The 25,442-nt window shown below is 47.6% G+C and overlaps 1 long non-coding RNA gene and 1 pseudogene across 1 annotated transcript; both read left to right on the forward strand.

Moving 5' to 3' along the window:
- Positions 1 to 2,122: 2,122 nt before the first annotated feature.
- On the forward strand, positions 2,123 to 4,774 carry LOC139018197 (uncharacterized). The gene is made up of 3 exons (XR_011472896.1): positions 2,123 to 2,519; positions 4,403 to 4,471; positions 4,670 to 4,774. It is a non-coding gene; the product is annotated as an uncharacterized lncRNA (long non-coding RNA).
- A 1,318-nt stretch (positions 4,775 to 6,092) lies between these two features.
- Positions 6,093 to 9,617, forward strand: LOC139018431 (ferritin heavy chain-like; annotated as a pseudogene).
- Positions 9,618 to 25,442: the final 15,825 nt, after the last annotated feature.

The raw sequence follows: 25,442 nt of genomic DNA on the forward strand, positions 1-25,442 counted from the left end.
CACTCACCCATGCCTACCCAGTTGCACGCACGCTCCCAAGATCACATGCACTTGTGCCAGATCTACTAGGGTGGGGGTGGGGATTACCTGTGGACAGAAGAGAGGGTGTCTGGTCTGGGGGTCCACCCAGGCTGGCCAGGAAGTAAGATTCATGATCAATGTGTGGTCTGCAGACCAATCTAGGACCTTGTTAGAACCTTGAAGAATCTCTCTCACACCCCACCCAAGACCTTCTGAATCAGAATCTGCATTTAGTGAGATCCTCAGAGCACCAAGGCAGATGGGAGGGGCGTGGGCAGAGCTGCTATCCCTGAGTGGGAGGGGGTGGGCCCTGGGTCTGTCCCCATGTCTCCAGCCCTCTCATAGAAGGCTGCTATACCTCCTGCCTCCTCCTCTGTGCTTGGCAGTGGTGCTGAGGTATAAGGTTATCCAACTCAGCCTTGGAAGGACAGGCTGGCCCCCAACCCTGCTCTAGAAGAATATAAATAGCAAGGCTCCTCCCTGGTCCTTCCCAGGCCTCTGACAAGCTGGGGGTTGGGAGTCACTTCAGCGCTCAAGCAACTGGTAGAGGGCGCCTTCCTTCAATCCCCCTCCTGAAATGTGTCCGTGCTCATTTGTGATTCTCCCACCCAGCATCATGGCAGGCTCACTGCCAGGACTCTGGCTGACCTCCCCGGCCTTGAGTGAGGTGTGGGCTCAGTCCCTCACTGTGGGAGCCTGAAGCCTGGGCCAGTGCCCCCTCCCTATTCCTGTTGGGGCTAATTTTAGGGCTGCATTGACAGCTGCCTCAGCTCAACCTGGGTCAGTTCCCAGACACTCAGTGTTGAAGTCAGCGGAGAGTGGAGCAGGCCAGCCTCAGCTTTGGCTGCAACAGATACAACTAGAATCCTTAACCCCTGGCCACCATCTCCACTGCCTGAAGAGCACCCCTTGGTGGTGACCAGCAGCATGGGATGGGAACTGATCCTGTTCTCAGCCTCTGCAGACAGACAAACCAAATCCCATGGAAACCCAGAAGTCACAGAGACCAAGGAGCTCAGCACCTTAGAAAAAGATTGAGGGGCCAAGGTCTTGACCAGGGTCACAAGCAAGTGATGGCAAAGCTGGGGCAGGAGCCCAGGTCTCCTGGTGCCCAACTGGGTTCTAGGGCTGGGTAGAAACGCAGAGGGGCCCAGCATCTAAAATAGCCCATGGAGGTCAAGCCCCGCCATTAGTGCCTTTCTGCCTGGAGGGTGCAGAGAGGGGACCCCTCCCTCATGCCAACCTAACACCTACTCCGTGAGCCCCCTTGCTGTGTCCAGCTGCGAAGGGTCAGGAGCAGATGGCACCTGGGATAGAGGAAGGATTTTAGACTCTGAGGACAAAGGAATGGAGTCCTTGCTGTCACCAACACTGGTCTTTGGTCTCCTCCCTGATGAAATGGATGTGGTGATACATACAGACTGGTTGGGAGGGACAGAGGAGATGAATGGAGGGTGCAAAGAGCGCTGGGAACTCTGGAGTGAGCTGTGCCCCCGGGCTGTCAGCTGGCTGAGAACCTAGGCTCCCTCCTGTGGGGAACCGGCTCCCTCTCACGGGGCATCTGGAGCCCAAGTGGCTCCCACAGTCCTCGCCCTCACTGTTTCTATCCTCGCTGTGTCCTCCATCCAGTGATGTTGCAGGGGAACAGGTCTGAAGGCTGACTGGGCAAGAGGAAAGGAAAATGCAGGCAGGGGTCACGGAGGGAAGCTGGGGTCCTCCCCCTTCTCCCAGCCTTTGCTCCTTCTGTTGCCTCTGTTCCTGCCTGTTGCCATGCCCTTCTCGGTGTTGCTCCCCACCTGCCTAGCTCCCCATTCCTTGCTCTCAACTCCTCTGAATCCCATAGCCCTGGAGCCCTGTGCCCTGGCCCTTGTGGCTCCCTGGACTTGTGTCTGCAAGGGGGAGTGTGGGTAAGCGCATGTACGCACGGGGCTTTGCAGCATATAGCCGGCACTCAACAAATATTTAACAGCCCACTTCAAATCCTTTTTGAAACAAGGACAGGTGTTCGTGAATAAATAGATAATATTGACTGGCTCTCAAAGCACACACATGCACCCTGAGAAAAACTTTGTGTATCCGTTCCCCCTGGGTACAAGTGGATTCCTACCATGGACTCTCCAGATGACTAAGGTGGAGGAATCTAAGGATTAGGAAGGAGGAAGGCATTCCAGGCGGAAGGAATGCCTTGGGCCACGGCTGGGGGCTGGAGGATGCTCAGCACTCAGTGCCCCGGCATTGTGAGATGAGCTGGTGAGGCTGGCAGGGTCCAGACCCTGAAGCACCTCGAATGCCAGGCCAACCAACTGACTTTATCCTGTGGGCAATGGGGAGCCACGGAGGAGTGTTGAGCAGGAGGGTGATGAGGCTGGATTTGCTGCCAGTAGGATCCCTCTCTGGCTGCTGCATGGAGCACGGACTAAAGACAGAGAGAGTGGTGTCAAGAAGCCCTCTGCTTTCAAGGTTCAAGGGGGAGAAGATGAAGTCCGAGGCTGCTGAAGGTGAGAAGTGGACAAGGCCCAGGATGTCACAGAGGGATGGCAAGGACTGGACGAGAGATGGGATGAGAGCAGGGAGGAACAGTGATCTCGGGATCCTGGCCCAGGTGACCAGCTGGATGGAGGCGCCTTTGCTGAGATTGAGAGGAGCAGGCCTGGCGGAAGATGCAGAGCTCAGCTTTGGACATACCAGGGAGTGTCTGAGTAGGGCGGAGACGGGTCAGAGGGCTGGGGCCAGGCAGGTCTGGACAGATCCTCCCTGAGAAAGGTTCTCTGGATGACTTTGAAGTGTCCCAGGTACCCCCAGAACAGTCCCATGGCCCCAAGCAAGACAGGACCTGGACTTGGGCCCCAGAGAAGGACAGGCAATAGGAACAGCAAAGGGTGTGACCAGGACGAAGGGGAGGGTCTGGGGCCTGGGAAAAGGGACACCCCCGGGCACCAGGAGAAGCTGGTGCGTAGGTCTGGGGTGGAGTAGGAACAAGCCAACGGTGGGCTGGGCTGGTAGACCTTAGAGATCCGTCAGCCCGAGGCTGTCATTGCACAGACAGGCAGAAGGAGGCTCAGCAGGGGTGGGGACGGGCCAGGTAACATGGCGAGGCAAACGGGCTATCAGCTCCTGGCTTAGGGTTATTCATGGGCCACACTGGTTGGGGGTGGTCAGCTCGGTGTGACTCTGAGATTGAGCTCCCTGGCCATGCCCAGATTTGGGGGGCTTGTCTGGTCCACAGGGGTGCACTGGGCCAGACAGGTGAGAGCCCAACCTCTCACCAAGCAGCACCCTTAAACCCACTGTCATTCCATCTCAGCCCTTGCTGTATGTTCTTAGTCCCAGGACCAAGGCTGGGCTGCGATTGGAGGAGGAAGCCACGGACCCCGAGCTGGGGAGCTCACAGCCCAGCACAGAGCATGTCTGAGGACAGGATGGGTGTGGGTGGGGGGCTACGGCATCATGTAATATGTTCCACACAAAGTGAACTGGAATAGGGGAAATTTCCTCCAACACATGCTTATTCAGCACCTACTCAGTGCCAGGCTTGGTTCTAGGATCTCAAAATGGTGAACAGGATTTGTTTTAACTGGAGACTGGCCATAAAAAAAAACAACAACAAACTAATCCATAATAGAATGTCAAGGAGGGAAAAGTGTGATGAAGAAGCACAGAGCAGGGTAGGAGTGGGCAGGTTCCACTGGTTATTCCACAGAGAAAACCCTGCTTGTGTGAGTGATTTTGGCCAAGCCCCTGCCCCGACTCCCTGCCTCTGCTTCCTTTGTTCATCCATTCCCCCTGGGTACAAGTTGACTCCTACCATGGACTCTCCAGATGACTACGGTGGAGGAATCTAAGGATTAGGAGCTGGAGGATGCTCAGCACTTAGTGGACCGGCATTGTGAGATGAGATAGTGAGGCTGGCAGGGTCGGCGAGCTGAGACATCTCTGAGGGTCCCACCTGGCCTGGCTATCAGAAGGGCCTGAGGGGATGGCCAGGCAATGAGCCGCCTGGAAGACCAGCCTTTCCCACGAGGTCCAGTCCCACCCACCCTCCCCTGCCCATGAGACCCCTCCATCCAGGACCGCTCAGCTTCGCCTGGGCCTGGGCACTGCCCTAGATCTAGCCTGGCAGGTAGAGATGATTCACCCGGGGGTGCCAGGATCCAGAAAAATGCCGGCAGTAGGGGTGGGGGTGGGGGTGGGGGTGTCAGAGCAGAAACATGAGACTCACTGCCTTTCCTTAGGACCCTTCTGCTCTTCAGGAGGCCCATGTAGTAGCCAAGGAGTTGCAAGGGGCCCAGGAGATGGCCAGTGCCTGTCCGCTCTGGGTCTCAGTCTCCTAGTCCACATGTCAGGGCGTGGTGGGCTAAACAACCTTTAATGTTTCTTCTAGCCCTGGATTCCTATTCTGTCAGAATGTTCCAGGACTGCTCTGATGGTTCCCTAAAGGCTCAAGGCAGAGGTGAGTGACAGATTCTGAAATGGGGGCGGGGGTGGGTGGGAAAAGGGTTGCCAGGTTTAGCAAATAAAACTATGAATTTCAGATAAGAAACAAATATTTTTTAGTATAATCATGTCCTAAATATTACTTATGCTAAAGAATTATTCATCATTTATCTAAAATTCAACTTTAACTGGGTGACTTGTATTTTATCTCCAGGTGGGGAAGGTGATTGGAGCTGGGACTTCAACATCGAAAAGTCCTAGACCAGCGGTTCTCAACCTGTGGGGGTCGAACAACACTTTCACAGGGGTCGCCTAAGACCATCGGAAAACACATATAAATTACATATTGTTTTTGTGATTAATCACTATGCTTTAATTATGTTCAATTTGTAACAATGAAAATACATCCTGCATATCAGATATTTACATGACGTTTCCTAACAGTAGCAACATTACAGTTATGAAGTAGCAACAAAAATAATTTTATGGTTGGGGTCACCACAACATGAGAAACTGTATTAAAGGGTCACGGCATTAGGAAGGTTGAGAACCACTGTCCTAGACTCTCAGATGACCAGAGTTCTGGCCACTTACCTTGCTGCTCTTTGAGACCCTTGCCCATGGACTTCTTGATGCCTTGTTAGGAGATAGAGGGATGAGGGAGAGAGAACCAGGAGGTAGGGGAAACCAAGAACTGTGTAGAAAGGCAGAGAGGCCCTAAGGCTCTAAGAGGCAGCACCTGAACTCCTCCTGGCCTGAATTCAGCTAACCTCCCCACTGCTCCTCCCAGTAAGGCATGAAGGTCTTCATACCATCTCTGGCACAGCCCAGGATCATTCCTACCTCCACACCCTTGCTCTATTCCTGCCCCCCTCCCCTCCTATGCAAACTATACCCATTGCAGGAACCCTTTCTTGGATTTTCTTTAGCATCAGGATTGCCTCTTCTGAGTTCCCAGAGTGCTGTCAGACTCATTGTCTGACATTGACATGGAGCCATTCAACCAACTGAGCACCCTCTATGTAGCAGGTGCTGAACACACAACAGAGATCAGGACAGACACAGCCCCTGCTCCATGGAACTCACAGGCTAGTGGGGAGACAGATATACAAACAATCACAGAATGAGGTGATAATTGCCCTTTCACAAGGACTGAGGCATCCATGTGCCCAGTGGGGCCCATGTTCTGTTTTATTCAAGTCCTACCACACAGCAGACTTCAGTCAATATTAGTGGAAGAAATGAAAATGCTGAGGAAGAACCAAGGAGAGAGGGCCTCCCAGCAGACCTTCCCCATCGGAGTTGGAAGAAGGACCTCCCAGATGGAGGGAAAAGCACAGGTGGAGGAGGCCTGGCATGTGCAGGGAACAACCAGGAGAGGAGTGTGGCTGGCATGGAGGACAGTGCAGACCAGACTGAGAGGTCACCATGCAAAGAGCCAGAACTGGGCAGCTCTGTCAGGTGCTGTGCACCCATGGCCTGGGAGGCTTCATATCAGATGTGCTACTACTCACTGTGGCCTGGCCTGTGAGAGTCCAAACTTCTGGAGGCAGGGGCTGGGCCTTCCTCTTCTCTCATGCCCTCTAGGACTAGGCTGAGAACCCAACACAGGGGATGGATTGACAGAGAGCTGCGAGATGGGTGAGCTCCTTGGGGCTGACTGAGAGAACCAGGTGACCACACTGTTCTCTCCTCTTGGGCATAGGCTGTTGCTGGGGAAATTTTAGATGATCATAGTCACTCAATAATATTAGGAAAGATGAGTGACTTTCTGCCCCTTGCGGGGGCCCCTGTGGCATTTAGCATGAGTGCCCAGGCCCTTCACAGCCATGGTCTGGGGTGGTGCAGTGACAGTGACAGGCAATGTCTACCTACACGTCACTGAACCCCTACTGGATGGGCCAGGACCCCTACAGACATAATCTCCAGTGCCAGATTTTTTTAAAAAATATATTTTATTGAGTGTTTTACAGAGAGGAAGGGAGAGGGATAGAGAGTTAGAAACATCGATGAGAGAGAAACATCGATCAGCTGCCTCCTGCACACTCCCTACTGGGGATGTGCCCGCAACTAAGGTACATGCCCTTGACTGGAATCGAACCTGGGACCCTTCAGTCCACAGGCCGAAGCTCTATCAACTGAGCCAAACCAGTTAGGGCTCCAGTGCCAGATTTAAAAAGAAGAAACTGAGGCTTAGGAAGTTAGGTGATTTGCTGGGGGAGTTTAGGCACTAGATCAGCAGTTCTCAACCTGTGGGTCGTGACCCCTTTGAGGGTCGAACGACCCTTTCACAAGGGTCACCTAAGACCATCGGAAAACACATATATAATTACATATTGTTTTTTGTGATTAATCACTATGCTTTAATTATGTTCAATTTGTAACAATGAAATTGGGAGTCACCACAACATGAGGAACCGTATTAAAGGGTCGTGGCATTAGGAAGGTTGAGAACCACTGCACTAGATGTTTAGGCTAAGCCAGGATTTTAACCCAGCTTTGCCCAATGCTGATGTTCCAACTCAATTACACTTAGATGCCCTTATTTTTTAAAGTAATCTTTGAGCTGTTGCTTATTTTTGGTACTGAGAAAATTATTCCAGTTTTATGCCATTTTAAAAAATATATTTTTTATTGATTTCAGAGAGGAAGGGAGACAGGAGGAGAGATAGAAACATCAGTGATGAGAGAGAACCATCCATCGGCTGCCTCCTGCACGCCCTCTACTGGGGATCTCAACCTGGGCATGTGCCCTGACTAGGAATCAAACCATGACCTCCTGGTTCAGAGGTCGACACTCAACCATTGAGCCACACCGGCCAGGGTGTTTTATGCCCTTTTGATCTTTGCAGATGCCATCAAAGCTGTTGTTTATCCGTGAACCTCTGCAGTGGCCTTTGCCCAGAAGCAGTATAGGAAGGGAGGAAGGAAGGAAGGAAGGAAGGAAGGAGGGAAGGAAGGAAGGAAGGGATGAGGCTGGCTCCTCCTGGGGTTTACTGGCACTTTCCTGGGTGCCCCACCCTTCCTCCAGCCCACAGCCCTGCCCTGACTGAGTCATGCAGCAAGCCCAGCACTCTAGGCCCTGTACATGCAGCAGTGTTCCTGCTCTGCAACCAGGCTCACACCATCCTCCTACACGTCACCCAGGAAGTACTTCACTCCCTCAAGGTATCCAACGGCCACTGCTAGGCCAGCTTCTTCCTGGGTGTGTGGTGTGCCATGTCTCCCCTGCTGGACCATGAAAGCCTTGAGGATAGTGTGAACCCCAAGAAGGATATATTTACCAAGAAAGACTCCCCCTGGGAAACTGGGCCCAAATTCATAACCAGAGTCTAGCAGACAATATTGATGGAAACTCCTCACACACTGTGTCTCAGGGGAAAGCTGCAGACTGAGCTTTCAACCTCCAGCACTGGGCTTCTGCTGAGTCAACCTTGTTAAGGGAGTTCCCGGTATAATATTGACCAGTGGACTTAGAGACCTGATGGTCCAATGGGAACTGTGCAACTATATTCTCATTTGCACCTATACTGACCAATCAGAACTGCTCCACAACAACCAATCAGGATGCACAGTTCTGACCAGTCAGGGCTGTACTATTTGGACCAATCAGCTATGAAAATTTAGATCCCTCATTTGCATAACAATGGACCAAACTGGGAACCAGGCTGGGAACTTTCTCCATAAAAGATAAATTTTTAGCATCCAACAGAGGCTGCATTTCCCTGTTTGCAAACTACTCGCCTGAATAAAACTTCCCCTCTTTCACACCTCACATTGGGAATTTCTACTGACAACAGGGACCTTGCATTCTCCCATTTGCCTGCTCAATAAGCACCTACTGACAGTCTTTGCAGAGTTCCCACAGTTTCCTGCTCCAACAGTGCTTGGATGGAACCCATATGAGACCCCAACTCCAGCCTGCTGCTCAGAGCCAGCCCTCTACCACCTCCTCACAGTGCCCTTGGACCACCCCAAAACTCCCACTGATAACCACCATGATAACCTAGTCTCCCTCACAGGTGCACCAGAACTACCACTAGAACTCAGAGGCCGCCATTAACTGCCAGGTCAACCTGGCACTCTATGCCTCCTATATCTACCTGTTCAGGTCTTACTACTTCGACCGAGATGACATGGCTTTGAATCACTTTGTTGTGATTCAAACTGTTTATTGCCTTTACTATCTGATAAGTGTAGACAGAGAACCCCCTGAAGGCTGGGTGCCTTTGAAGCCCTAGCAAAGGTCGGAGCTAGGCGCCACGGGCAAACTACGGCCTGCAGGCCGGATCCGGCCTGTTTGAAATGAATAAAACTAAAAAAAAAAAAGACCGTACCCTTTTATGTAATGATGTTTACTTTGAATTTATATTAGTTCACACAAACACTCCATCCATGCTTTTGTTCCGGCCCTCCGGTCCAGTTTAAGAACCCATTGTGGCCCTCGAGTCAAAAAGTTTGCCCACCCCTGGTCCAGACAGTGGTAGCTGAATCTACTCCCCCATTTATTATTATGTAAATCCTTGCTGATGGGCTAGTCTGCCTGTTAATGGGGGGTCACCTGCCTAAGGGCTATGCTATGGGTGCATCCCAGATCAATAAAAGCTTGGTGAGGCCTAAGCAGGGGTGGAAGTCCTTCCCCTTGAGTTGGACTTGCCCGTCCGGTCCCCCAATATTTCCAAATTATCTCTTGTCTTTTCATTTTCATTTGTGTGCGGCTCCGCGTCCAGTTCCTGAACCCTCATCCACGCGGGACGTGGAAGGAAACACTCAACACTTTGTCAAATATTTTCTTCACCAGCCTCATAAGGAGAAAGAACATGCTGAGAAACTGATGGAACCAATGAGGTGGCCAAATGACCCTTTAGGATTTGAAGAAACCTGACTGTGATGACTGGGGGGAAGGGCTGAATGCAATGGAGTGTGCGTTACACTTGGGAAAAGTGTGAACCAGTCACCACCGGAATCGTACAAACCAGCCACTGACAAAGACAACCCTCATTTGTGTGACTTAATTGAGACTCATTATCTGAATGAGGTGAAATCTATCAAAGACTTGGGTGACCATATAACCAACTTGTGCCAGATGGAGGCCCCCGAAATCTGACATGGTGCAGTATCTCTTTGACAAGCACACGCTGAGAGACAGTGATGAGAGCTAAACCTTATGCTGGCTTCCCATACCCACTGGACTGACTTCCCTGGTCACCAAGGCAGTGAAATCAAGTTGGGGTTGCCTTTACCTTCTCTATAAGTTGTGTCAAACAATCTACTTTTGTTCTTTCATTTATATCATTCCTTCAAATAAAGTAATTTGGTAACCCCCCCCCGCCCCCCCAAAAAAATTAAGCACCTACTGTGTGCCAAGCACACTGCTGGGCACCAGGGTCCAATTAGGGCTTATATACCCTGAGACTTCTGACTGTTTTGCCACCCTGACTGTCCCTGGGTGTACCACCCAGGCCTCCTCATGGCCCAGCAACTAGAGGGGTAATGTCTGGCACATCACAGACACTCCAGAAACTCAGGCCACATCAATGCATGTCTTGGACCTCCTGGACCTTCCTGGGCTCCCTAGGTGTGTGCCTGGTTCAGGGCTAGTCCTCACAGGGCAGTTTTATAATGTAAAACTGGTAAATGTAAGGTACTATTGGGTGTAGACCACGCACGAGACCTTGAGAGCCACTCTGCAATAGTCTCCTCACTGATAACACGCAGAGTGAAGTTTGGCCACGAATAAACTCCCTTTCTTTCCTTCCACTGGCTCCATGATCCAGCCCGCCCTCCCCTCTATTCTGGCTTCTGTATCATAACGGATTTGTGGCCTTAGTGGCAGGTGCCACTTCCCTGGAGCCTGTGACCTTCTCATCAGTTTCATCCTAGGACCTTGACAGAAGCCTGAGACCTTATACCATATACTGTGCTAAGTACATGAATTACCTCATCTCATCCTCCAAAAATCCTATAAAATAGACATTATTAGTATCCTTATTTTATAGTTGTGGAAACTGAGGGTCACCGTGTTTTTGTAAATTAAGAAGTGATGGGATCAGGATCTGAATCTAGGGTTGTCTATGCTAAACCATCCCTCTTAATTCCCTCTTAATTTCTACACTTCCCTGCCCTGCAGTTGTATTTGAGAGAGGCCTCCATCAAAGGCATGATGGCCTCCTGCACCAAAGGGAGGAATGTTTGCTCATCAGAGAAGGAAATGGCCCCTGGTTAGTGGGCGGGGGCATCTGTGGATGTTATGTTGGGTGAAGATGTTCTACTGTTGACTTAGAACGTAAGCATCAGTCCTGGAGACTCCGCCCTGTGGGAACACAGTGAGATGTCTCATCTTAAGTCCTTCCTGGTGTAAGTCCCTTGGGGAAGGTATGTGGTTCAGGGCCTGCAAAGCAGAGCTGCTGTGGGGTCCCAGGCTATGGAGGAGAGACCCTGACTCTCTTAGTCTGGATTTTTTAAAGGTATTGGTGTCTATAGGGGTGCTCCCAAATCAGGAAGAGGCAGGTCAGAGAGCAAGTCCCTGGGATCAGTTAGTCCCCCAGAGAACAAGTGTCATCTGATATACCAGTAGGTCACACTCCACTGTGTTCATTTTCCTGTGTCATCTCTGTCTGAACAGCCTTGTTATAGCCCCTATAAGGAAGGACTTTCAAAGATTGCATTTTTTTTAAGATAATATTTTAAAATAAGCTTTAAAAATAAATAAACTTTTTAAAAGAATAGTTTTATATTTGCAGAAAAGTTGCAAAGATAAGTATAGAGGATTCCTATACACCCCTCCTTTGTCCCTCTATTGTAACATCTTATATTTGTCACAAATGATGAACCAATATTGATACATTATTATTACCTAACTCAAGTCCATACTTCATTTGGGTTTCTTTAGCTTTTACTTAATGTCCTTTTTCTGTCCCAGGTACCACATCACATGAATCATCATCATGCCTCCCTACCCCCTTTCTAGTCTGGGACAGTTGCTCAAACCCTCCTTGTTTTTGATGACCTTGGCAGTTTTGAGGAATATTGGCCAGACAGTTTGTAGGCTATCTCTTAGTTTTTTGTTTTTTTCTTCTGGTGTTTTCCGCATGATTAGATGGGATTTATGAGGTCTTGGGAGTAAGATCACACAGGTATAGTGACATTCTCGTCACCTCAGATCTAAAGTACATAAGATCAACATGACTTACGGTTAATGCTAACCTTGATCACATGGCTCAGGTTGTGTTTGACAGGTTTCTCCAGTGCTAAGTTACGAAGAGGATGCATTGTGTGTCGTACCAGCCCAAGTCACTACGATGGGAGGGGCAGCAGCTCTGGAAGTCTGTCTGCATGGTGGTCAGAATAGTAACCAGTGAGAGGCACCCACAATGTGCAAGGTGAATCTCAGAAGGTAGCCCCTCTCAGCTTCAAAGATTTTGGGCTCAACCCAGCTTCAGCAGGAAGCAGGTCTCATTCATCTCAGTGTGCCCGATACTCGCACGAGGCTATCTGCTGAAATCATTGCACTTTTTCTTTTGCGGATGCAATTTATTTTATTGAGGTGAAATGCACTGAACATAAAATTAACCATCTTAAAACGCACAATTCAGTGGCATTTACACATTCACAGTGTTGTTCAACCACTCCTTCTATCTAGCTTCAAAATATTATCATCATTCCAAAAGAAAGCCCCATATCTGTTAATCAGTCATTCACTATTCCCCTCTCCCCTTGGGCCCTGTACCTATTCTAGATATTTCATATAAATGAAATCATATGTGACCTTTTGTGTCTGACTCCTTTTACATAGAATACGGTTTTCAAGGTTCATCTGTGTTGTAGCGTGTATCAGAACTTCATTCCTTTGTAAAAAAAAAATATATTTTTTTAAAATTGATTTCAGAGAGAAAGGGAGAGGGAGAGATAGAAACATCAATGACGAGAGAGAATCATCGATTGGCTGCCTCCTGCACGCCCCCTACTGGGATCAAGCCTGCAACCCTGACCAGGAATCGAACCATGACCTCCTGGTTCATGGGTCAATGCTCAACCACTGAGCCACGCCACCAGGTAGAACTTCATTCCTTTTTATGGCTGAGTAATATCCCATTATCCACACTTTGTTTCTTTTTTTAAAGATTTTTAAATTGATATTGAGAGAGAGAGAATATTAATCGGCTGCCTCTTGCATGCCCCCCAATGGGGACCAAGCCCGAACCCCGGGCATGTGCCCTGACTGGGAATCAAACGGGCAACCTTTCAGTGCACAGGACAATGCCCAACCAACTGAGCCACACCCACCAGGGCAAACCACACTTTGTGTAACCATTCATCCATTGATGGACATCTGGGTAGTTTCCACCTTTGAGCCATTGTGAATAGTGTTGCTATGAATAATCACATATATAATGTATTTGTTTTAGTACCTGTTTTCAATTCTTTTGTGTGTATACCTGTGCATGATTGGATGTTTTAAGAAGGTGATTTCCTCAGAGGTATTTAGGAAGCTGATCAAACTTATGCAGGGGTTCTGGGAAAGGGAATTTCTGTCTTGGGCCCAGTTCAGGTTACCATCTTACCAATAGGTTGTATAAAGACACGACACACATGTATCAAATTCACCCATGATAAGAAGCCAGGAGGGAGAGCTAAAAACCATAATGCAAATATATAAAGAGAGCAAAGTATCAAGTCTTACATTAGATTTCTTCAAATCGTTGTTCAAGCACAGCATGTGGGAGAACTGGTTTACCAACAATTATGCAAAAAGAAGCTCAGAGTTTGAGCTGACCACAATCTCTACATGAGCCAAGTCAATGTTGGCTGCATGAACAGAGGCATAGCATCCAGCGCAGAGAGGGTGATTGCTCTGCTCTGTTCCACACTCTGCCTGCCCACCTGGAGTCTGGGGACTCTCTGGCATGCTGGGTATACTCTGGGTCAAGGGAAAGTGACCGCACTACAGAGCCCTGGACTCCAGGTCATGTGACAAGTGGGCAGAGGACTCAAGTGTGGGCAGGACGGCTGCAGCAGGGCCTGTGTTGCTCAGGGTTGGCAGGACTGGCCCCTGGGGAAGAAGGCTTTTTTCAAGGTGGGATCTCCTTCCTTGTAGATTTGGGTGTATGGAATGAACAGGGGAAAGTGTCAGAAGGGCATTGAGTGAGCCCAGGTGACTCTGGGGGTCAGGTAAGTGCCCTCGGATTTTTCAATATTGAGAAACACAGTCTGAGGGGCAGAGAAGGACAAAGAGGATGAACCTTGTAGCGTTGCTTTTGTCTCCTCCTTCTCCTTTCCCTTCCCCTTCTTCTTCGCCTCTTCAGCTATTCTTCTCCTCCTCCCTCATCCCTTCCTCCAGATTGTCACCCAGCACCATTCTGTCCTGGGAAGAGGCAGCCAAATCCCAACACAGGTTAAGGATTTTCATTAGAATAATGGGCTAAAATCAACAGGGTAGGATTTAACTGGATAGGTTTTAAAAACCCAGGAAAATGCTTATGCTGTTATGGTAAATGTAAATGAAAAAAAAAAGTGGAGTATGCAATTATATATCTATATAAAGTAAAATGCATAGAAAACTCTAGTATAACATACACCAAAATCTTAACAGCAGTTATCTGTGTGGATCCAGACTGTCAGAATTTTTTATTTTGTGTTTTCTTTTTTTCTGTTTTTTTTTCATAATGTCTGTAATGTAGAGGCATTATTTCTACAGTCAGGGCGTGTGGCGGGGACAGGAAGCTTTGTTGTGAATGAATTTAATCGGAGTAGTTGTGGGGTGCAGTTTTCACATGTCCACTTCCTTCCCAGCTCTGTGTGCAACCCCCCCGCATCTTGTCCCCACTCTCAGTGGTTCTTCTGGTCCCCTGGACCTCCTGCACACACAGCCCTGTTCCCAGCAGGAACTTGGGAAACTTGAGCAAACATATGACGTTTGCTTGAAGAGCCATACAAATAAATGACTCTAGAGTAGGAAGCAGAGCCCTAGCTCACTCCCAGGTAGAAAAGACCTGAGGGGTGAGGAGACCACAAGTTGGGTGCAGCCAATGGTGCTGGGCCACGGCCAGGGTGAGCGGGCCTCTCCTCTCCCCACGTCGCTGCAGGTGGCTAGCCACCTAGATGCACCTGCGTTGGCAGGAAACACAGGCTGCCAGTGTGGGGGTTCCGAGGAGCCAGGGGTGGTGTGGGCAGCTCACGTGGTCTCCAGACATCACCATGTGGGAGCCCCGACTCACTGAGCACCTCCCTTGTGCTGCCCTCGGCTGACCCTCGACACACATTCATTTAGTTTACACACCAAGCCCACCAGTTTGGCGTCATTACCCATTTTTTAAAAAATATATTTTTATTGATTTTAGAGAGAGAGGAAGGGAAAGGGATAGAGGCATCGAAACATCGATGAACATCAGTAGGCTCCCTCCTGCAGGGGATGGAGCCTGCAACCGGGCATGTGCCCTGACCGGGAATCTAACCGGTGACCTCTTGGTGCATGGGTTGATGCTCAAACACTGAGCCACGCCGGCCGGGCATCATTACCCGTGTTAACTATAAGAAAGCTGAAGCTCAGAGAGATTAAGCACCGGTTGCCTAGCTGGTACACCACGGAGGTGCTCTTAACCACTATTGCATACCACCTCAAAGGAGTCCGCAACACTTCAGGGTTCTGCTTGGTAATGGCCTATTTTTCTGTCCTTGAATTTAATGTGGTCCCACTGATGGTTTGGTTATTGCATGTGATGACACTTTAACTGTGGCCTTGGAGAAAGAACCTCTTGCTCACTTCCTCATCTCTCAAAGATGGCAGAATGCTGGAGGTGACAGCTGCAGAGACCCCCTCCCTCCCACCCCCAAACCGCGGCTCTAGTGGGTTGTTCTGGGCCCTGGAGGCAGGTGGTGTCTCTGTGGCCTTGAAGATAGAGAGGGTGCTCCCTCCCCCTACCCCTCCAGAAAGTCACATAGGCAGGTCTCAGGTCTCAGGTTGGGTGAGTTCCTGTTGCCAAGGGCATTGTGATTAGAGCCTGGACAGGACAATTGGAACTCCACAGAAGGGCAGTTAAAGGTCAAGCCCAGGGAGGGCCTTCCTACCCTTCAGATTCTAAGATTCTACAATTCCAAGACTCAGATATTGACAGGGGTAGTGGCAGGGCAGGGGGCTGGTGCCTTCTCCCACTTGGTCTGATGCTTTCAGAGCCTCAGCTCATGAACGCAGGGTTGTAACCAAGGGCGTCCTTACCGCATGCCAAGAATGGGGCTTGTGTTTGTGTGGCTCTTGGTGGACCTTCTCCTGAGGGTGGGAGAAGCTAGCCCCTGCGGGCCAAGCTTCTCTGAACTAACTCTAGAAACATTTACTGCTATGTGCTGGGGAGAAGGGTTGCCTGGGCTGGGTGCTGGGGATGGAGAAGGGGGATCACCCAGTCCCAGACCGTACATAGAGGCAGACAGACCCAGAGCCAGGGGCTTGATGCTAAGGCAGAGCAGGAGCCAGAGGAAGGACCCCTAACTTTGCAGAGCTGGTTCTTTCCTCCCTCCGGTTCCAGGAAGGCTTCCAATAACCTGTGAGGCCCACACTGTGGCCTCAGAATAGCCAGGGGTATGCTGAGTCTGCCTGCTGCCCAGGCCCCAGGTACACCGAGTCATGGCAGCCCAGCTCTAGTTGCTGGCCCTTGGGAGAGAGTCACGGCTGTCTCATGTGGCCCGTTGGGTAACTGAGAAGAAGCTAACGGTTTGTGGGTATTGAGTAACTGCTGGGCTTCCTGAAACTTCAAGTTTCTTTTTGGACCACTCCCCATCTTCCTCTTTCAGAATCAGGTGGGGGCTTCCCATTTATTTACGCATTCGCTAGTCACTTGCTTACCACCTCCCCTGCTCCTGCCTGTCCAGCTTGGGAGATTCAGAGTGACATCCATGGGGTCCTGCCCTCCCGGGTTTCCTGGCTCAGATAATGCCACCACCATCTACTCCTGCAACCCCGGCAGAAATCTTGGCATCAGACTCCTCCCTCACACCCCCTCACATTCTCCCTTCTGTTTTTCTGTACTTCCCCTGTCACATCATTTATCATCTTTTATCATAAAAACTCCAATTGTCCATCTTCCCCTTCTAAACTCAGTGAAGGCAGGGGCTGTATATATGTCTTGTTTCCTACTGTATTCCTGGCACCTGGCGTAGTGTCTGCCACTTAGTAGATGTTCATTAAACACTGTATGAATTGGTAAGTCCCTTTAATTTCATTTCCTTAATAATTCCTGGAGCCATACCCTCTTCCCCTTCCCTTTGCTCAGATTTCATCCTTCACCCTGACCGAGCTGCCTACCTCATTTCCCCTGTTCAATTTATTGTCCACACTACAGCCAGAGTGCTAATTCCAAAGTGCCCATCCGCTCTAGTCACAACCCCTCCAGACACCCCATCACTTACAGGAGCAAGGCGACATTTCGGGGATCAAGAAGGAAATGATAGCAGATATGACTAAACAGCCCACCGTAAAAATCATCAGGACAATATGCAAAAATACAAAAGCTTGCGGTGATACTATATAAACTAAAGATAAGAGAAGGTCATGAGGCAAAGTGCCAGGAGAAATTGCACTAACTAGATGGTACAAGGGAAGAGATTGAGAAACACATTCTTGGATGACGCACCATCTGCTCCTCCCTCTGGAACAGAACAGTATGTGTCATCCTGTCATTCACTGACCATGTGCTCGCCCGCCTTTACTACAAGCCCCTTAAGGAAAGAGACCATATTTAATTGATCTTGGTGTCTCTGGCACCTAGCACAGGACTTGGCATATATAGGCACTCAGTAAATATTTGTTGAATGAATGAACCAGAGGATTTAATGAATGAAAAACTAAGGGTTCCAAAATAGATAAAACAGAGTAATCTCCACTGCCTAGTCGTCTCTCAGGGACCCAGGGCAGTACTCACTAGGAGGACCTTTGGCCATACCCCAAGAACACAGGATTGTCTTCCAAGCCAGCGTGGTTGAGGCATGGATCCTGGGGCCAAAAAGCCTGGATAGAGTACTGGTTCCAGAAGGTGTTAGCTGTGTGAGCTTGGGCAAGTAACCTAGCCTCTCTATACCTCACCTTTGGCATCTGGAAATAGTAAAGTTGTTATGAGAACCAAATTTACATGTGTGTGTAAGTTTAGCGCAGAATAGTTTATATATATATACACATTCACAAATACATATATAAAATAAATTTACATATATACTATACTATATATACTGTATATACTATATATACTATGTAGCATGGTTTAGATATATACATAGAGAGACAGACAACATAGAGCTGTTTAAGTGTCAGCTGTTACTGAAGATGATGGAGATAATTCCCTAATCCATCCCATCAGCTTTTCTTTTCCTGTGTCTACACCAGTGATGGCGAACCTATGACACGTGTGTCACAGGTGACACGCGAACTCATTTTTTTGGTTGATTTTTCTTTGTTAAATGGCATTTAAATATATAAAATAAATTTCCAAAATGTAAGTCTTTGTTTTACTATGGTTGCAAATATAAAAAAATTTCTATGTGTGACACGGCACCAGAGTTAAGTTAGGGGTTTTTCAAAATGCTGACACGCCGAGCTCAAAATGTTCGCCATCACTGGTCTACACCATCTGTCTGGTGGTGGAATTGAGAGTTCTACCATTACTAAGCAATGCCGAATAAAGTTGAGAGGGTCAGGAGGTGATGCCTGGTTTGGCTTTATTTCTGCGTGGTTGAGAGAGTGAACAAAACAATCAACAGGGTACCTGTGAAAAGATCCTACACACAAGGAGGAAGAAAATTGTTCTGGAGATTCAGATGAAGAGCTTATCTCTGAAATGATCTTTTTTCAGAAACAGAATAAAACTCAAAATCATCCATTTGGTATTCCTTAAGACAAGCACACCCCCCAGGAAGCTTTGGTGTAGTGGTTATTTGCTGGGTGCTTCCCAAGTAGACAAAAAATGTGAATAGAAATGGAAATGCCAATCGCTCTCAAACACGGGAAAGGATGCTTCATCTCACTCATAAGAGAAATGCAAACCAAAATACAGCAAGACATGATGTTTCAATGATCAGAAATCCAAGAGTTTGATATCACAGGGCTGTGAAACTCTTGTGAAATCCATTGTGGGGATTTTAAATCCCTGTGGAGATTTTACTTTGAACCCCCCCCCCCCCCCCCCCTTCAGCAATGTTGTCTAACTGTGATTTCCTCCAGTCAACTGCAGAGGTGGCCCTGACGGGCTGAAGTCTGCTAAATGTCTCACCATCCGGAGGAGACCATAAAACATTATTGGGCAAGCCACGTAGCACTCTGAGCTTTGTTTCCTCATCTGTAACATGCCACAACAGTAGAGACTCAGGGAAAGCAGCCAGCTCAGTGTCTATTCAAAAAGTGTCACCTTTTCTTGACTTTGGTAATTGGATACCTATCAATTAAAATATATGTGCTTGACCTAATCTAAAGGTTTATGGAACCACAGACTAGAGTTCTACTTTCTTAATCATTACAGAAGATAAAAACAAGAAAAATCTAGACTGGATAGCAAAGAACAAAAAACCTATTTGAAAAAAATAATGACAGAAAACTTCCCTTTCCTGGTGAAAGAAATAGACATACAAGTTCAGGAAGCGCAGAGAGTCTCAAGCAAGAGGAACCCAAAAGTCCCACACCAAGACACATCAAAATTAAAATGGCAAAGATTAAAGACAAAGAGAGAATCTTAAAAGCAGCAAGAGAAAAGCCGTTAGTGGACTATCAGGGAGCGCCCATATAACTGTCACCTGATTTCTCAACAGAAACTTTGCAAGCTGGAAGGCAATGGCAAGAAATATTCAAAGTGATGAATAGCAAGGACCTACAACTGGAAATAGTAACAGTACCCAGCAAAGATATCACTTAGAATTGAAGGTCAGATAAAGAGCTTCACAAACAAGAAAGAGCTAAAGGAGTTCATTACCACCAAACGAAGATTACAATAAATGTTAAAGGGTCTTCTTTAAAAAGAAGAGCCCTAGCCAGTTTGGCTCATTGGATAGAGTATCAGCCCACGAACTGAAGGGTCCCGGGTTCGATTCCAGTCAAGGGCACATTCCTTGGTTGCAGGCTTGATCCCCAGCCCCGGTGGGGACACCTGCAAAAGGCAACCAATTGATGTGTCTCTCACATTGATGTTTCTCTCTCTGTCTCTTCCCCTTCCTTCCACTCTCTCTCTCTTAAAAAAAATCAATGGAAAAATATCCTTGGGTGAGGATTAACAAACAAAACAAAAAAAGAAAGAAATTAAAAGATAAAAATATGAATAATAAAATGGCAATAAATACATACCTATCAACTATTGAATCTAAAAATCAAAATAAACAAACAAGGAATCTAATGAACAAAATGAACTGATGAATAAAATAGGACCAGAGGCATGGAAACATGGAACAGACTAAAGAATCTCAGAGGGAAGCGGGGAGAGGAGGCGGGAAGAGATTAACCAAAGAACTTATATTCAACCCTGGCGAGTTTGGCTCAGTGGATAGAGCGTCAGCCTGCAGACTGAGAAGTCTCGGGTTCAATTCCAGTCAGAGGCACATGCCTGGGTTGTGGGCTCGGTCCCCAGTGGGGGCCGTGCAGGAGGCAGCTGATCAATGATTCTCTCTCATCATTGATGTTTCTGTCTCTCTCTTCCTCTCCCTTCCTCTCTGAAATCAATAAAAAAATATTTAAAAAATAACATATTCATATATGCATAACTTATGGACACAAACAATAGGGTGATGAAAGCCTGGGGTTGGGCGGGATCCCAGTGGAGAGGACAATGGGGGCGGGGGGAGGCAGGGGAAGGGAGAAGACATCTGTAATACTCTCAACAATAAAGATTAAATAAATACATACATACTAAAAAGCAACAATAAGGAAGCATAAAGACAAAGAAGTAAAATGAGACTACATCACGTATTAAACAGTTAACAAATAAATTAAGCTATGTTATTGTCAAACAAACTAAAAAAATGAGTCTGGAGGCTTTGGCTAGAAATAAAGGATAAAGATTTAGTCAAGGGTTGTAAGGTAGGCAAACTGGAAATGCAACTAGGCAATATCTAAAAGTGTTCTGAAGAAAGAAGAACTGAGGGTTCTTATAGTAGAATCAGTCCTACATTCTTAGCTCTGGATTGGTCTGAGATGGTCATCCTCCAGATATAGTGGTATGGATAATCAACATTCTTTTCTTACCCCTTCAGGGAGTAACTAGAGAATTATCTAGATATACTAAGATATCCAGGCATTGACACAAGATTGGAAAGTTCAAAAGTTTAAGTTCTTAGGCTAGTTAAAACTAAGAATAGAATCTTTCCTCATACCTCAGCCTACTTGATTTAGTAATTTAGCAGCTTGGCTATAGCGACTCCATTTTATTTCTGCACTCTATTCCTCTCTATTGAAGGCAACAATTCTCACATTTTCAGGTTGAAAAACAAAATTCAACTAGACTATATGCTGCTTACAAGAAATACTTAAAAATAACACAGACTGTCTAAATGTGTTAAAGATGTACATGTAAAAATTGAGATGTAATAATATTAAAAGAAAACATAGGGAAGGGATCTTGGAGTAGTAAAGACCTTTTTAGTTATGGTTCAAAAATCCAGAAGCCATAAGAAAAAGGATTGATAAATTCACTGCTGAAAAATAAAAACTCTACATTAAAAAAAAGAAGAAGAAGAAAAGGCTGGCCCTAGCCGGGTAGCTCAGTTGGTTAGAGCATCATTTCTCCCAATGCGCTAAGGTTGTGGGTTCCATCTCCGGTCAGGGCACATACAAGAAGCAACCAATGAATGCATAGTAGAACAACAAATCTCTTCTCTATCTATCTATCTATCTATCTATCTCTCTCTCTCTCTCTCTCCCTCAATTAAATTTAAAAAAACAAGGAATGTCAAAATAAAAATGATAAATTGGGAAAAATAATTTTTAATTTTTAATTCAGGTAACATACAGAGGGATAATCCAAAATATTAAAAGTTAAAAGGAATCAGTAAGCCCCATGACCTAATAGAAAAATGGCCAAAGGATATAATAGAAAAGGAAATGCAATGGATCTCAAATGGCTCTTCTGTTATGAAAAGATGCACTCAAAATACGAGAAATACAAATTCAAACTACACTCGGATATGATTTTTCACCTATCAGATTGGCAAAATTCCAAAAATGTAATCTCACAGGGTTGGGAAGACTGTGGAGAAACAGGTTCTCTCATATCGATGGGAGATAAACTGGTACAACCCCAATAGCAGGCAATTTGACAGTTATTATCCAATAAATACACAATCCTTTTGATCTAATAATAATATTTCTCTCCCAGCTGGTGTGGCTCAGTGGTTGAGCGTCAACCTGTGAACCAGGAAGTCACAGTTCAGTTCCTGGTCAGGGCACATGCCTGGGTTGCAGGCTTGATCCCCAGTGTGAAGCAGGCAGGATCATTGATGTTTCTGTCTCTCTCTCCCACTCCCTTCCTTTCTGAAATCAATAAAAATATATATTTTTAAAAAGAATAATGTTTCTGTGATATTTCCTACATGGACAAAAAGTATCTTCATGGCATTCATTGTAGCATTATTTATACTAGCAAAATTGGCAACAACCCAAATGTTCACCAATAGAGGACGGGTTAAGTACATTATAGTACATCTGTACAATGGGATACTATCCAGCCCCTAAAAAGAATGAGGAAGCTTCCAACATACCAATTTAGAAAAATCCCCAAGATACAATTAGGTCATAAAGTGCAAGGTCATATGTATGGTATGCTACATTTTTGTGTTTAAAAAAAAAACAAAGTAGAAATATGTGTATTTGCATAAAGAAATTCAAGATATACAAGGAACTAAAAAAAACTACCTTCCAGCTTAGGATGTGAAGGGGAGGGGTGGGAACTGGGTAGAGAAATGGAGGGAGATTTTTCTCTGTATATCCTTCTTTGCTAATATTTTTAATTTTTGAAACATGTAAATATATAACTTATTCAAATATTTAAATAAAAACATTAAATGACAAAGAAAAATTTACATAAAAACAGACAAAGCTATCTATACAAATAAAAGGGTAATATGCTAATTAGACCAGATGTCCTTCCGGACAAAGCCATGGTGGTGGGGCCAAGGCAGAGGTAGTTAGGGATAATCAGGCCAGTAGCAGAGAGCAGTTAGGGAGATCAGGCCGGCAGACAGGTGAGCGGTTAGGAGCCAGAGGTCCTGGATTGCAAGAGGGATGTCCGACTGCCAGTTTAGGCCCTATCTCGCAGGGATGGGGCCTAAACCAGCAGTCGAACATCCCCTGAGGGGTCCCAGATTAGAGAGGGTGCAAGCCGGGCTGAGGGACACCCCCTCCCATGCACGGATTTTGTGCACCAGGCCTCTAGTATTAAATAAGTGCAAAGTAGGAGATGGTAATAGTGATATAAGAAATAATAAAAATTGTGGCTAAGAGCGTGAAATGAAACAAAAGGGGGATACTTTTATTATTTAAAAATATATAATCCAGACCAGCTGGTGTGGATCAGTACGTTGGCCCATGAACCAGGAGGTCACAGTTCGATTCCTGGTCAGGGCACATGCCCGGGTTTCAGGCTTGAATCCCAGTACAGTGCATGTAGGAGGAGCTGATCAATGATTCTAATCTCTCCCTTCTTCTCTGAAATAAATAAAGATACATTTAAAAAATAAAATAAAGTAAATTCTAAAAAATAAAATACACAAACTATAGACTATAAATAAACCAATGTCCCCTACATATCTGCAATAAGACTCCAGGAAGGAAAAAAAGCATGAGCAAACATAGGGGTGTGTGTGAAAGAATTGAATGGTTTGGAGAATGGGGACTGTCCCATAACACTAGGGTGTGGGGGGCTGATGGGAAGTAGGGACAGGGGAGTGAAAAGGTCGTTGGGGCAGGTCACAAGGGCCTTGAATGACACACTGAGAGCTTAGGCTTCGTCCTCCCATGGGTGATGGAGAGTAGCCAGAAGTTTCTGAGCAGGATGGTGAGGTTGGGACTGTAAATGGTCAGTGTTACCAGAAAGGGGTCCTGGCCCTGAACGGGTCTGCCGAGGGCCAGCTGGTAGTGTGCGGGCTCTTGACTTCATGTAGGACAAACTTCACAACATGAGTCCAGGTGAATCTTTGAGGAAATTCATTAAAGCTGGGGACAGTGAAACAAGAAAGGGCTGGGGAAGTGAGCCTGGGCGGGACTGCTTTGGCTCACTAAGAAGTCAGAGAAAACCAGGAACTGGGGACAGGTTTAGGACAAACTGGGGCTGCCCATTGCTGCCTTGGTTGCAAGTCTCGTGGGGTCCCTTGGAGCTTGGGAGATGCACCTCTGTGGGGGGAGGAGGGAGGAGGGAGGAGGGGGGCATGCTCCTGGGGGGGAGGGCGGTCGCTGATCCTTTGTCTTGAGGCTTTTATCTCTCTGTTGCAGGCAGGAATCTTAGGGGAGGTCTCAGGGGAGGGTTTCAACAGAATATCCATCAGTTTTCTAGGTGTGGTCTTCAGGGTTGTGGTCTTCACTGGTTGGTCAGAGTCAGGGCAGGGGGTCCTCAGTCACTGCAGCTGGTCCTGGTGTTGCCCACCTGGTTTTGTTGCTTTTCTGGGTCTGGAGCTGAAATACAGCTGAGGCCTAGATGTTACTTCTAAGGAGGTGGCCTCCTGTATCTGCTGGAAATTGCTCTCAGTTTGTTCAGCTCTCTGCCTCAGCTTCCCTAGTCCACTTGTCCTGGCTCACTGGCCTGTCTCAGTCAGCTGCCTGAGCCCCACACTCACTGAGGTGGGGGAAAGAGGGGTGGTTAGGGGCATGAGGGGGCATTCCTTAAGCTGGCGGGCTCCTAGGGGGAGCTGGAGAGAGGCGGTGTGGACAGTGCTGGCTCTGGAGGCCTGGGGCTGGGGTGAGGGGTACACCCCTGAGTCCGTTCCTCCTCCTCAACCCATTTCCTACTTCCTGCGTGCCATCTCCTCACCCCCATCACAACCAGGGAGGGACTGAGAGGCAGCTCCTGGCACCTCCCCAGTCACCACCGGCTTTTCTATCCACCCTCTGGCCCAGCCCCCGCAGGGGCCTCTGTGGTCAGGGCTTTGTGTCTGCACAGTGGCCCTCTTTGTGCTGAGCAGCATTCCCCCCACCCCACCCACACACACCTCCCTCCTGCCCTTCACTCGTTCTCTCTCTTTCTTTTGCCTGTGTTACAAAAAAACACCATAAACAAGGGACAGGCCTCTAATCTTGGTTTCCCTCATGGAGTCTCTGAGTAAGTCATTTTGCTTCTCTGAGCTGTAGTTTTAAGTCTGTGAAAAGGAGCTGTGCGAGAAAGCAAACCCCTGGAAAGACTTGCTCTGCTACCCAGTACTGGGAACTAAATAACAAATGACATCCATGGGGACCCCTACCTAACTCTCACGCTGTCCACTGGACCTCCTGCTTACATCTCCAACCTTACCTTCACCACTGCCTGGCCAGTTGGTCATCATTCTCCCAGTTGACAGATGAGGTAACCAAGGCCTGAGAACAGGGCTGGCTTCATGGGTGTGAGTATGGCTTGCCCAGTAACACAGGGCCCCACACGTTGAAGGCCCTTCACTTGATTTAATGCTCTGCTATCCAGTCTTGAAATTCTTATTAGTTTTTGAACAAGGGACCAATATTTTCATTCTACCCTGGGTCCCACAAAGTCTATGGCTGGCCCCGCTTATGGAGAGGTGGAACAGAGGCTTTCACAGGCCTGGATCAGGCTTCTTGCCTCAAGGCTGCTTCCCCTGGGTGCTGCGTTCCGGCATCTGAGAGTCAGAGCTTCCAGGCTGCGTTTGGCATCAGAGGCTGGGCCCCTCCCTGGGAAACCTGAGGAGCACAGTTCCCGGTCGGTGAGGGAGGCAGGATGGTTCAGGCCTCCAGAGAGCAAGCAAGACAAGGCTGTTGGAGCCGGCCCAGCCCTATGTAACTGGAACCCCATGCGGATCCAACACCATGT

This window comes from Myotis yumanensis, unplaced genomic scaffold, assembly GCF_028538775.1.
Source record: "Myotis yumanensis isolate MYYU_CA2020_CCGP unplaced genomic scaffold, mMyoYum1.0.hap1 SCAF_10, whole genome shotgun sequence".
NCBI lineage: Eukaryota > Metazoa > Chordata > Mammalia > Chiroptera > Vespertilionidae > Myotis > Myotis yumanensis.